The sequence below is a fragment of the Neophocaena asiaeorientalis genome, unplaced genomic scaffold (assembly GCF_003031525.2).
Source record: "Neophocaena asiaeorientalis asiaeorientalis breed wild unplaced genomic scaffold, Neophocaena_asiaeorientalis_V1.1 scaffold151, whole genome shotgun sequence".
Taxonomy (NCBI): Eukaryota; Metazoa; Chordata; class Mammalia; order Artiodactyla; family Phocoenidae; genus Neophocaena; species Neophocaena asiaeorientalis.
The window spans coordinates 3,102,169-3,115,676 of NW_020175490.1; the positions used below are offsets into that span (position 1 = coordinate 3,102,169).

The 13,508-nt window shown below is 37.1% G+C and overlaps 1 protein-coding gene across 3 annotated transcripts in view; it reads left to right on the forward strand.

The window, feature by feature from the left end:
• The window catches only part of GRIA4 (glutamate ionotropic receptor AMPA type subunit 4), a 522,548-nt gene that overhangs the window by 153,227 nt on the left and 355,813 nt on the right, over positions 1 to 13,508 (forward strand). The gene's annotated exons all lie outside the window — the stretch shown is intronic.

Consider the following 13,508-nt stretch of genomic DNA (forward strand, 5'->3'; position numbering starts at 1 on the left):
CTATTGCTAGGGATGGACAATATCAAAAATAACTATAACGAACACAGCTAAGGAAGGTCAGTGTTTTAAGAAATGCACAGAGTATGAGGGCACAAAAGAGAAGGGGCCTCTAATTCAGCCTAAGGGAATCAGGGAACGTTTACAAGAAAAGGAAATTTCTGCATAATTAGGATTGATAATTCATAGAAACAGCAAAATATTTTAGAGGCTATGCCAAACATAAGTTTGGATGAAATTTCTACCTTAGATCACAACATCTGCATATACAGTAACACATGCAGCAAAGACTTTCAGTTACAGAATTATTACTGATTCTATAACATAAACATACTTTTTAAAAACAATTATAGGGCTTCCCTGGTGGCACAGTGGTTGAGAGTTCACCTGCCGATGCAGGGGACGCGGGTTCGTGCCCCGGTCTGAGAAGATCCCACATGCCGCAGAGCGGCTGGGCCTGTGAGCCATGGTCGCTAAACCTGCGCGTCCGGAGCCTGTGCTCCGCAACGGGAGAGGCCACACCAGTGACAGGCCTGCATACCGCAAAAAAAAAAAAAAAAACAATTATAAGTATTAGATTTTTTAAATGTATGTTGAGTTTACAAGAAAATAAAAATGTATATATCCAAAGGACAGAACTGGGGAACTGAAAACAATAATAATTTAAAAACAAGAGTGGACACTGTGGCTTTCCCTTGAGGAGATTTGAACTAAATGTCTGACAGGGAACATAATCTTAAAGACATTGGACCAACAAGTAGCATGAAGTTGGAGCTAAGACTACCATACAAACCAGGCTATAGCTTTAGTGAGAGAGTGTAATTTTAGTGGCTTGCCAGGAGCTCTGTATACAAAAATAATCATAATGATGGTCTCTCATGAGAATTTTTACACATGGTCTGCTCTCATGTAAGTTTCCTGTACAAATTTATGCACTCTGCATTTTCCAAGAGACCATAAACTGAGATTTACAGGTATGCATGCACACACACACCAGCACTGCCACCACCACCACCACCACATATACAAATACACTGGGATGCTTGGCAAATGCAAAATCACTTTTGAGAAATGTTTATCCAAGCAGGTTGCTCTAAATTCTCACAGACTTTGCTAAAATGAGCTCACAGTTCAAAGCTATGAAACTAACATGTTGACAATTCACCTGGAGTAAGAACTATAATCCACACAAAGAAGTGTTAAATTACCAAGGGTTTCAGTTAATAGTAACATTGGATAGAGGCTATGATATGTTTAAAATATTTAAACACATGTGGAACTACAATATTGAATAATAATAACATGTATGACAGGAGCACAATTTCTAGGTTAAAATGCTTAAATGTCCTTGTATTATTCAGATGGAATGTGGAGATATTTAATAAATTTAGAATTTTATGACCAAGATGGCAGTGTAGGAGACCCAGGCTTCTGTTTTCCCACAGAGAACAACAATTAGGAAGCTATCCACAAATGAAAATAGCTCAGAGCTCAGGAGTCCACTTACGAAGCTTCAGCAACACAATAGAGTAAAAATCTGAGAATAACCACACAGAAACGATAGAAAGAAAAGTTTCATTTTGCCTGCATCATCCCTTCCCCAAGACTGGCATTGTTTAGTGCCAAAAGGGAACTCCCAACCCAAGAGATTTCTCTTGGCCCAGAAAAGGAGAGGAGGGTGAGTGACCAGCTTCCCCAGTCTTTTAGGGAACTGCACAAAGTACCCACTGTGGTTTCACCCCATCCAGAGACCAGCAAAGCTGATACATCTAGAGACATCTAGGAACAAGGAAGAAGGGAAGGGGCTACCAATAACAGCCATGTGCAGGAATGACTTTAGTTCCCAGTAGCCTGCTTGTCAGAGGATCCCAGTAGGCTTCACTACTAAGAATCTCAGAACCTTTAAAGATATTGCAGACTAGCACAGCTTTTATTACTGAACCCCAGCAGATTGGTCCACAAAGGACACAGACAGATTTCTCTGCTGAAGAAACCAACAATCAAAACAACCATCACAGATCCCCTGCCTACTTCAGGGCTGAAATTTTTGTCCTACAGATTTTCACATTCACAGATGCCAGCTGCCTGAATCCCTTCCTGTTCTCTTCCTTCCTCCTCCTGCCAGAACCCAAGATCAGTACTAGCAGCCAGTCCCAGCCTCTGCAGCTATGTGCATGCAAGATGCCAGCCTAGACCCCTGCAGCCAACACCCACTGCTGTGTGCACACCCATTATTAGCCCCTGTAGCCACATCAGTGCCCACCAACAAACAAGGTCCCCACATCTGTTGTGGGCCTGAATCTGGCCCTGACCTTTTTCACTGTCCTGCCCTGCAGTTGGTTGCCTGCAGCTTGTCCTAGTAGTCAAGAACCTGCATGATGCCTGCCCTGATTCCTATCACCAGCCCCCACCACCATACATGCATTTGCAGCTAGCCCATGCTGTTCCATGACTACATGCCAACAACCAGGGCTCCAGAGGCTGCTCGTGCTCCTGCAATTGGCTCTGACTCCTCTTGGTCCCAGCTCTCACCACTGTGTGTGTGTATGCAGTCAGCCAAGTGTATGCACACCACTGGTTCTGGCCACCACTGCCACCTTCCCCAGTCCCTAGCTGCTGGACCTGGAGGTGCTCTTGAGAACCCCACCAGCAGCCTTAGTAGCCAATGTGAAACCCCCATAGCTCTTGCTAAGGACCATGCAGTTTTCAATGTCACAGACCCCAGGTGCCTGAGCTGATGAGACACAATGCCCCCCCAAGACCTGGAGCGCTCACACACACCCCTGCACTTGGCACTCTGTAGTATTAGACTAGGCTGGAGTCACAAAATGTTCCAGCATTCCCCAACTCACAGATAAAGAAGTCAGCCCATAAAGTCTGGAAGAGGAGATGTTTTCTTAAAATGTGCAGACACCTACCCAAGGTTACAGGGATCACAAAGAATCAGAAAAACATGACACCACCAAAGGAACACAGTAAATATCCAGTAAGGAAATGATGATCCATGAATTGCCTGACAAAGAATGCAAAATAATTGTTCTAAAGGTTCTCAGAGAGCCACAAGAAAACACAGGTAAGCAATTTAAAGAAATCAAGGAAACAATACAAAAAAATGAGAAGTTCAACAAAGAGATAGAAAATATAAAAAGAACCAAACAGGAATCTTGGAGCTCAAAAATATAATGACTGGCTGAAGGATTCGATAGAAAGCTTCAACATCAGACTCAACCAAACAAGAGAAAGAATCAATGAGTGTGAAGGCACCCAATTTGAAAATATCTAAGTTAGAGTAACAGTAAAAAAAAAAAAAAGAAAAGAAAATGAAAAAAACCTACAGGACTTATGAGACACCATTAAGATAAACAATCTATGAATTATGGGAGTTACAGAAGGAGAAGAGAAGAAGATAGGGACAGAAAGTTTACTTAAAAAAATAATGGCTGAAAATTTCCCAGATCAGGGGCAAGATTTGTATATTTGAGATTATGGGGCTCACAGGTCACCATATTCAAGTCAAAGAGTTCTTATCCAAGCACATTATAATAAAAGTAGCAAGAATTAAGAAGTTTGCCACTCATAAAAGATCCTCTAAGGCTATCAGTGAATTTCTCAGCAGAAATATTATAGGCCAGGCGAGAGTGGGAAGATATATTCAATGTGCTGAAAGAAAAAAAAATTTCAACAAGAATACTTTATCTGGCAAAGTTGTCCATTGGAAATGAAGGAGAGGTAAAGGCTTTCCCAGACAAACAAAAGCTGAGGGAGTTCATCACCACTAGACCTGCCTCACAAGAAATACTGAAAGGAATTCTTCAAGCTAAAATGAAAGCATTCTAATTAATAACATGAAAATGTATGAAACTATAAGGCACACTGCTAAAAGTAGGCAAATTCAGGAAACTCCAATGCTGTAATATGATGGTATGTTAATCACAATTCTAGTACAAAAGTTAAAGGACAGGGCTTCCCTGGTGGTACAGTGGTTGAGAGTCCGCCTACCGATGCAGGGGACACGGGTTCGTGCCCCGGTATGGGAAGATCCCACATGCCTCGGAGCAGCTAGGCCCGTGAGCCATGGCCGCTGAGCCTGTGCATCTGGACCCTGTGCTCCACAACGGGAGTGGCCACAACAGTGAGAGGCCCGCGTACGACCAAAAAAAAAAAAAAAAAATTAAAGGACAAAAGTATTAAAAATAACCATAATGGATATATTATATAAAAAGATGGAAATTGTCACATCAAAAACATAAAATGAGGAGGAGTAAAAGGGTAGAGCTTTGTATGCTATTGAAGTCAAGCTGGCATTAGCTTAAAATAGACTGTTATATCTATAAGATGTTTTATGTAAGCCTTATTGTAACCATAAAGTAAAAACCCACAGCTGTTACACCAATCATAAAAAGAAGGGAATCAAAATCACTATGGAAAATGATTAATTCACAAAGACAGCAAGAGATGAAGAAAGGAGCAAAGGAATTACAAAACAGCCAGGAAACAATTATTAAGATGGTATTAAGAAATGGATAAATTCCTAGAAACATACAATCTACCAAGATAGAATCATGAAGACATATAAAATCTGAACCGATTGATTATAAGTAAAGATATTTAATCAGTAATCAAAAACTTCCCAGCAAAGTAAAGCCCAGAACCCGTGGTTTCATGGGTGAATATTTAAAGAAGCATTAATACAAATCCTTCTCAAACTCTTCCCAAAAATTGAAGAGAAAAGAACACTCTCAAATTCATTTTACAAGGCCAGCATTACCTGACACCAAAGCCAGATAAGGACATGAAAGAAAAGAAAACTACAGGTCAATATCCCAGAAAAATATAGATGCAAAAATTCTCAACAAAATAATAGCAAACTGAATGCAACTACACATTAAAAGGTTTATACACCAAGATCAAATAGGATTTATTTCAGGGATGAAAGGATAGTTCAACATCTGCAAATCAATAAATATTATAAACCATATTAATAGAATGAAAGATAAAAATCATGATTATTTCAATAGATGCAGAAAAAATATTTGACAGAAATCAACATCCTTTCATAATAAAAACTCTTAACAAAGAAAGCATAGAAAGAGTACCTTAACAAAATAAAAGTCATATATGATAAGCCCATAGCTAACATCATACTTAATGGTGAAAAGTTGAAAGATGAGGAACAAAATAAAGGTGCCCACTTTCACCACTCCTATTGAACCAAGCATTGGAAGTCCTACCTAGAGCAATTGGCAAGAAGAAGTAGTAACAGGCACCCAAATCAGAAAGGGAAAAGTAAAAAATGTCTCTGTTTTCAGATTATATGCTTTCATATATAGAAAATCCTAAAGACTCCACCAAAAAAACTATTAGAACTAATTAATGAATTCAGTAAAGTTTCAGGATATAAAATCACCATACCAAAATCAGTTGAGTTTCCATATACTAACAATGAACTCTCTGAAAAATAAATTTTTTAAAATTTACAATAGCTTAAGAAACAATAAAATGCTTAATAATAAACTTAACCAAGAAAGTGAAAGACCTGTACACCAAAAACTGTAAGATATTGATGAAAGAAATAAATGGAAAACTATACCATGCTTAGGGATTGGAAGAATTAGTATTGTTAAAATGTCCCTCCACCAAGGAAATCTACAGATTTAATGCAATCCCTAGAAAAATACCCATGATATTTTTCACAGAACTAAAACAAATAATCCTAAAAATTTGTATGGAACCACAAAAGACCCCCAAACAAAAACAATCTTGAGAAAGAAAACCAAAGCTGGAGAAACCACACTTCCTGATTTCAAACTACATTACAAAGTATTGTAATTAAAACAGTATGATACTGGCATAAAAACAGATACATACAACAATGGAACAGAATCAAGAGTCCAGAAATAAACCCATATACTTAGAGTCAACTAATATTTGCCAAAGGAGCCAGGAATACTCAATGAAGAAAAATAGTCTCAATAAATGGTTTTGGAAAAACTGAATACTCACATGCAAAAGAATGAAATTGGACCCCAATCTTATGTCACTCACAAAAATTAATTCAAAATGGATAAAAAACTTAAACTGGTCATAACATTGATATTTTTAGATATGGCACAGAAAGCACAGGCAACGAATGCAAAAATAAACATCAAACTAAAAAGTTTCTGGACAACAAAAGAAACAATCAACAATATGAAAAGGCAGCCTACATAATGGGAGAAAATATTTGCAAATAATATACCTGATAAGGAATTAATATTCAAAATATATAAGGAACTCATACAATTTAATAACAATAATAACAATCTGATTTTAAAAGGAGTAAAAGACCTGAATGACATTTCTTCAAAGAAGACCAACAGATACATGAAAAGATGCTCAACATCAGAGAAATCAATCAATCTGGGAAATGCAAATCAAAAGGACAATGAGATATCACTTCACACCTGTTAGAATGGCTATTATCAAAAAGACAAGTGATAACAAGTGTGCAAGGATGTGGAGAAAAGGGAACCTTCACAAACTGTGGGGAGAGAGGGATATAAATTTGTATAGCCACTATGAAAAACAGTATACAGCTTCCTCAAAAAAATTAAAAAACGGGACTACCATATGATCCAGCAATGCCACTTTGGGTATATATCCAAAGGAAGTGAAATCACCACCTCAAAGAGATATCTGTATACCCATGTACATTTCAGCATCGTTATACATCATTATTATATATTAATATACAGTAGCCAATGCATGGAAACAACCTAAGTGTTCACTGATGGATGAATGAATGAAGAAAAGATATAAATAAAATATATTTTTTATATAAAATTTTATGAATTTATATGAAGTACAATATTTTTCAGTATCAAACTGAAAGCCAGTATCTTAGATTTGAGTTCTAAAGCTCTTTAAAATTTTTTTCAGTAAAGTAAAATAAAAATTAATTGAACCAGATTATCTACTACATAAAGATTGAGAGTGGGTCCTCAACTTGCATGAAAATCAAAGGAACAAGAAAATATGAAATAAGAAAAGCACCAAGTAACTCCACGTTATATGCCAAATGTATAGCACTTACATAAATATCTCCAAACTTTGGTGGAACATTCATGAGGTTAAGGTCCAATTCAGCAACTTGATTTATTCGGTCCCTTAAATCATAGAACTGAATTGAGTTTAAGCCTAAGATATTCATATGTTAAATTATGATGTTTCTCATAAGTTGCAGGAAAATTATAGCCAGTCACACTGTCTGAACAAGCTTTCCAGTTTGGTCAATCTACTCAGGTAATCAAATTCCAGTTTCTGGTGAGCATAGAATTAGAATTGGATGTACTTTCTTGATAGTATTTCTTTATTAAATATTCATGAAAATAACTGGTATTTGTTATAAGAATCTGAATAGTTGGTTGTGGATCAATTGTGGTATTTTACCCTCTAATCATTTTACTCTCATTAAATAATAAAAATACTAAACTTTATACATGCATGTAGAAAATTTGTGTTTATAAAATCTACCACTTACTAATTGCCTCGTATATCCTCATAGGATAGCAGTTTTAGATACATTATCTCATATAATCCTTGACATATTATATATTCAGAGTTGAGACAAGCAATTTTAAGGAATTTAGCCAAGGTTTCCTGGCTAATAAGCAAAATCACAACAATTTGAACTTACTTGCAAAGTTTGCAGTCTTTCCCCTATATCTTTTTTTTTTAACATCTTTATTGAAGTATAATTGTTTTACAATGGTGTGTTAGTTTCTGCTGTATAACAAAGTGAACCAGCTATACGTATACATATATCCCCATATCTCCTCCCTCTTGTGTCTCCCTCCCACCATCCCTATCCCACCGCTCTAGGTGGTCACAAAGCACCAAACTGATCTCCCTGTGTTATGCGGCTGTTTCCCACTAGCTATCTATTTTACTTTGGAGAGTGCATATATGTCCATGCCACGCTCTCACTTCGTCCCAGCTTACCCTTCCCCCTCCACATGTGCTCAAGTCCTTCTCTATGTCTACATCTTTATTTTTGTCCTGCCCCTAAGCTCTTCAGAAACTTTTTTTTTTTTTTTAGATTCCATACGTATGTGTTAGCATACAGTATTTATTTTTCTCTTTCTGACTTACTTCACTCTATACAACACTCTCTAGGTCCATCCACCTCACTACAAAAAACTCAATTTCATTTCTTTCTATGGCTGAGTAATATTCCATTGTATATATGTGCCACATCTTCTTTATCCACTCATCAGTCAATGGACATTTATGTTGCTTCCCTCTCCTGGCTATCATAAATAGTGCCTCAAAGAACATTGTGGTACATGACTCTTTTTGAATTATGGTTTTCTCAGGGTGTATGCACAGTTGTGGGATTGCTGGGTCATATGGTAGTTCTACTTTTAGTATTCTAAGGAACCTCCATACTGTTCTCCATAGTGGCTGTATCAATTTACATTCCCACCAAAAGTGCAAGAGGTTTCCCTTTTCTCCACACCCTCTCCAGCATTTATTGTTTCTAGATTTTTTGATGATGGCCATTCTGTCTGGTGTGAGGTGATACCTCATTGTAGTTTTGATTTGCATTTCTCTAATGATTAGTGATATTCAGCATCCTTTCATGTGTTTGTTGGCAATCTGTATATCTTCTTTGGAAAAATGTTTATTTAGGTCTTCTGCCCATTTTTGGATTGGATTGTTTGTTTTTTTGATATTGAGCTGCATGAGCTGGTTGTATATTTTGGAGATTAATCCTTTGTCAGTTGCTTCATTTGCAAATATTTTCTCCCATTATGAGGGTTTTCTTTTCATCTTGTTTATGTTTTCCTTCACTGTGCAGAAGCTTTTAAGTTTCATTAGGTACCATTTGTTTATTTTTATTTCCATTTATGTAGGAGGTGGGTCAAAAAGGATCTTGCTGTAAGTTATGTCACAGAGTGTTCTGCCTAAGTTTTCCTCTAAGAGTTTTATCATGTCTGGCCTTACAATTGGATCTTTAATCCATTTTAAGTTTATTTTTGTGTATGTTGTTAGGGAGTGTTCTAATTTCATTATTTTACATGTAGCTGTCCAGTTTTCCCAACACCGCTTATTGAAGAGGCTGCCTTTTCTCTGTTGTATATTCTTGCCCCCTTTATCAAAGATAAGGTGACTATATGTGTGTGGGTTGATCTCTGGGCTTCCTATCCTGTTCCATTGATCTATATTTCTGTTTTTGTGCCAGTAGCATACTGTCTTGATTACTGTAGCTTTGTAGTATATTTTGAAGTCAGGGAGCCTGATGCCTCCAGTTCCGTTTTTCTTTCTCAAGATTTCTTTGGCTATTCAGGGTCTTCTGTGTTTCCATACAAATTGTGAAAGTTTTGCTCTAGTTCTGTGAAAAATGCCAGTGGTGCTTTGATAGGGATTGAATTGAATCAGTAGATTATTTTGGGTAGTGTAGTCATTTTCACAATGTTCCTTCTTCCAATCCAAGAACATGATATAGCTCTTCATCTGTTTGTATGATCTTTAGTTTCTGTCATCAGTGTCTTATAGTTTTCTTCATACAGGTCTTTTGTCTCCTTAAGTAGGTTTATTCTTAGGTATTTTATTCTTTTTGTTGCAGTGGTAAATGGGAGTGTCTCAATTTCTATTTCACATTTTTTATCATTAGTGTATAGGAATGCCATATATTTCTGTGCATTAATTTTGTATCCTGCTACATTACCAAATTCATTGATTAGCTCTAGTAGTTTTCCAGTGGCATCTTTAGGATTCTCTATGTATAGTACCAGGTCATCTGCAAACAGTGACAGTTTTACTTCTTCCCTTCATATTTGGATTCCTTTTATTTCTTTTTCTTCTCTGATTGTTGTGACTAAAGCTTCCAAAACTATGTTGAATAATAGTGGTGAGAGTGGGCAACCTTGTCTTGTTCCTGATGTTAGTGGAAATGGCTTCAGTTTTTCACCATTGAGGACGATGTTGGCTGTGGGTTTGTCATATATGTCCTTTATTATGTTGAGGTAAGTTCCCTCTATACCTACTTTTCAGAGAGTTTCTTTCATAAATGGTTGTTGAATTTTGTCAAATGTTTTTCTGCCTCTACTGAGATTATCATATGGTTTTTATCCTTCAGTATGATAATATGGTATATCACTTTGATTGACTTGTGTATACTGAAGAATCCTTGCATTCCTGGGATAAATCCCATTTCATCATGGTGTATGATCCTTTTCATGTGTTGTTGGATTTGGTTTGCTAGTATTTTGTTGAGGATTTTTGCATGTATATTCATCAGTGATATTGGCCTATAGTTTTCTCTTTTTGTGTTATCTTTGTCTGGTTTTGGTATCAGGGTGCTGGTGGCCTCCTAGAATGAGTTTGGATGTGTTCCTCCCTCTGCTGTATTTTGGAACAGTTTGAGAAGGATAGGTGTTAGCTCTTCTCTAAATGTTTGATAGAATTCACCTCTGAAGCCATCTGTTTCTGGGCTTTTATTTGTGGGAAGGTTTTTAATCACAGTTTCAATTTCAGTGCTTGTGATTGGTCTGTTCATATTTTCTACTTCTTCCTGGTTCAGTCTCGGGAGGTTGTGCTTTTCTAATAATTTGTCCACTTCTTCCAGGTTGTCCATTTTTGGGCCTATCTTTGCTTGTAGTAATCTCTCATGATACTTTGTATTCCTGCAGTGTCAGTTGCTACTTCTCCTTTTTCATTTCTAATTCTATTGATTTGAGTCTTTTCCCTTTTTTCTTGATGAGTTTGGTTAATGGTTTATCAATTTTGTTTATCTTCTCAAAGAACCAGCTTTTAGTTTTATTGATCTTTGCTACTGTTTCCTTCATATCTTTTTCATTTATTTCTGATCAGTTCTTTATGATTTTTTTCCTTCTGTTAACTTTGGGGGTTTTTTTGTTCTTCTTTCTCTTATTGCTTTAATGTAAGATTAGGTTGTTCATTTGAGATGTTTTTGTTTCCTGAGTTAGGATTGTATTGCTATAAACTTCTCTCTTAGAACTGCTTTTGCTGCATCCCATAAGTTTTGGGTCGTCGTGTTTTCATTGTCATTTGTTTCCAGGTATTTTTTAATTTCCTCTTTGATTTCTTCAGTGATTTCTTGGTTACTTAGTAGTGTATTATTTAACCTCCATGTGCTTGTACTTCTTACAGATATTTTCCTGTAATTAATATCTAGCCTCATAGTGTGGTGGTCTGAAAAGATATTTGATATGATTTCAATTTTCTTAAATTTACCAAGACTTGATTTGTGAACCAAGATATGATCTATCCTGGAGAATGTTCCATGATCACTTGAGAAGAAAGTGTACTCTGTTGTTTTTGGTTGGAATGTCCTATAAACACCAGTTAAGTCCATCTTGTTTAATGTATCATTTAAAGCTTGTGTTTCCTTATTTATTTTCATTTTGGATGATCTGTCCATTGCTGAAAGTGGGGTGTTAATTCCCCTACTATGACTCTGTTACTGTCAATTTCCCCTTTTATGGCTGTTAGCATTTGCCTTATATATTGAGGTGCTCCTATGTTGAGTGCATTAATATTTACAATTGTTATATCTTCTTCTTGGTTTCATCCCTGATCATTATGTAGTGTCCTTCTTTGTCTCTTATAACATTCTTTATATTAAAGTCTATTTTGTCTGATATGAAAATTGCTACTCCAGCTTTCTTTTGATTTCCTTTTGCAGAAATATCTTTTTCCATCCCCTCACTTTCAGTCTGTATGTTTCCCTAGGTATGAAATGGGTCTCTTGTAGACAGCATACATACAGGTCTTGTTTTTGTATCCATTCAGCTAGTCTATATCTTTTGGTTGGAGTGTTTAATCTATTTACATTTAAGGTAATGAGCAATATGTATGTTCCTATTACCATTTTCTTAATTGTTTTGGGTTTGTTATTGCAGGTCCACTCCTTCTCTTGTGTTTCCTGCCTAGAGAAGTTCCTTTACTGTTTGCTGTAAAGCTGGTTTGGTGGTGCTGAATTCTCTTAGCTTTTGCTTTTCTGTAAAGTTTTTAATTTCTCCATCGAACCTGAATCAGATCCTTACTGGGTAGAGTAATCTTAATTGTAGGTTTTTCCCTTTCATCACTTTAAATATGTCCTGCCACACCCTTCTGGCTTGCAGAATTTCTTCTGAGAATTCAGCTGTTAACCATATAGGGATTCCCTCGTATGTTATTTGTTGCTTTTCCCTTGCTGCTTTTAATATTTTTTTCTTTCAATTTAATTTTTGATAGTTTAATATGTGTCTTGCCATGTTTCTCCATGGATTTATCCTGTATGGGACTCTCTGTGCTTCCTGTACTTGATTGACTATTTCCTTTCCCATATTAGGGATGTTTTGAACTATAATCTCTTCAACTATTTTCTCGGTCCCTTTCTTTTTCAATTCTTCTTCTGGGACCCCTATAATTCGAAGGTTGGTGCATTAAATGTTGTCCCAAAGGTCTCTGAGACTGTTCTCAAGTCTTTTCCTTCTTTTTTCTTTATTCTGCTCTGTTGTAGTTATTTCCACTATTTTATCTTACAGGTCACTTATTCATTCTTCTGCCTCAGTTATTCTGCTATTAATTCCTTCTAGAGTATTTTTATTTTCATCTATTGTGTTGTTCATCATTTTTTGTTTGCTCTTTAGTTCTTCTAGGTCCCTGTTAAACATTTCTTGTATTTTCTTCCTTCTATATCCAAGATTTTGGATCATCTTTACTATCATTATTCTGAATTATTTTTCAGGTAGACTGCCTATTTCCTCCTCATTTGTTTGGTCTGGTGGGTTTTTACCTTGCTACTTCATCTGCTGTGTATTTCTCTGTCTTCTCATTCTGCTTAACTTACTGCATTTGGGGTCTCCTTTTCACAGGCTTCAGGTTCGTAGTTCTCATTGTTTTTGGTGTCTGCCCCCAGTGGCTAAGGTTGGTTCAGTGGGTTGTGTAGACTCCTGGTGGAGAGGACTGATGCCTGTGTTCTGGTGGATGAGGCTGGATCTTGTCTTCTGGTGAGCAGGACCATGTCTGGCACAGTGCTTTGGGGTGTCTGTGAATTTATTATGATTTTAGGCAGTCTATCTGCTAATGGGTGGGGTTGTGTTCCTGTCTTGCTAGTTGTTTGGCATGGGTTGTGCAGCCATGTAGCTTGTTAGTCGTTGAGTGGAGCTGGGTCTTAGTGTTGATATGGAGATCTCTGGGAGTGTTTTCACCATTTGATATTATGTGGGACCTGGAGGTCTCTGGTGAACCAATGTTTTGAACTTGGCTTTCCCACCTAAGGGGCTCAGGCCTGACACCCCGCTGGAGCACCAAGAGTCTGTCAGCCACTTGGCTGCTAGTGCTCAAGGGTCTCCTGCAGATGGGGGGTGACTGTGGCTCACTGCAGGGACAAGGACACTGGCAGCAGAAGTTCTGGGAAGTACTACTTGGCGTGAGCCCTCCCAGTGTCTGTCATTAGCCCCACCAAAGAGCCAGGTAAGCTTCCCCTATATCTTAATGTCAATTCTTAGTCTTTTTTTTTA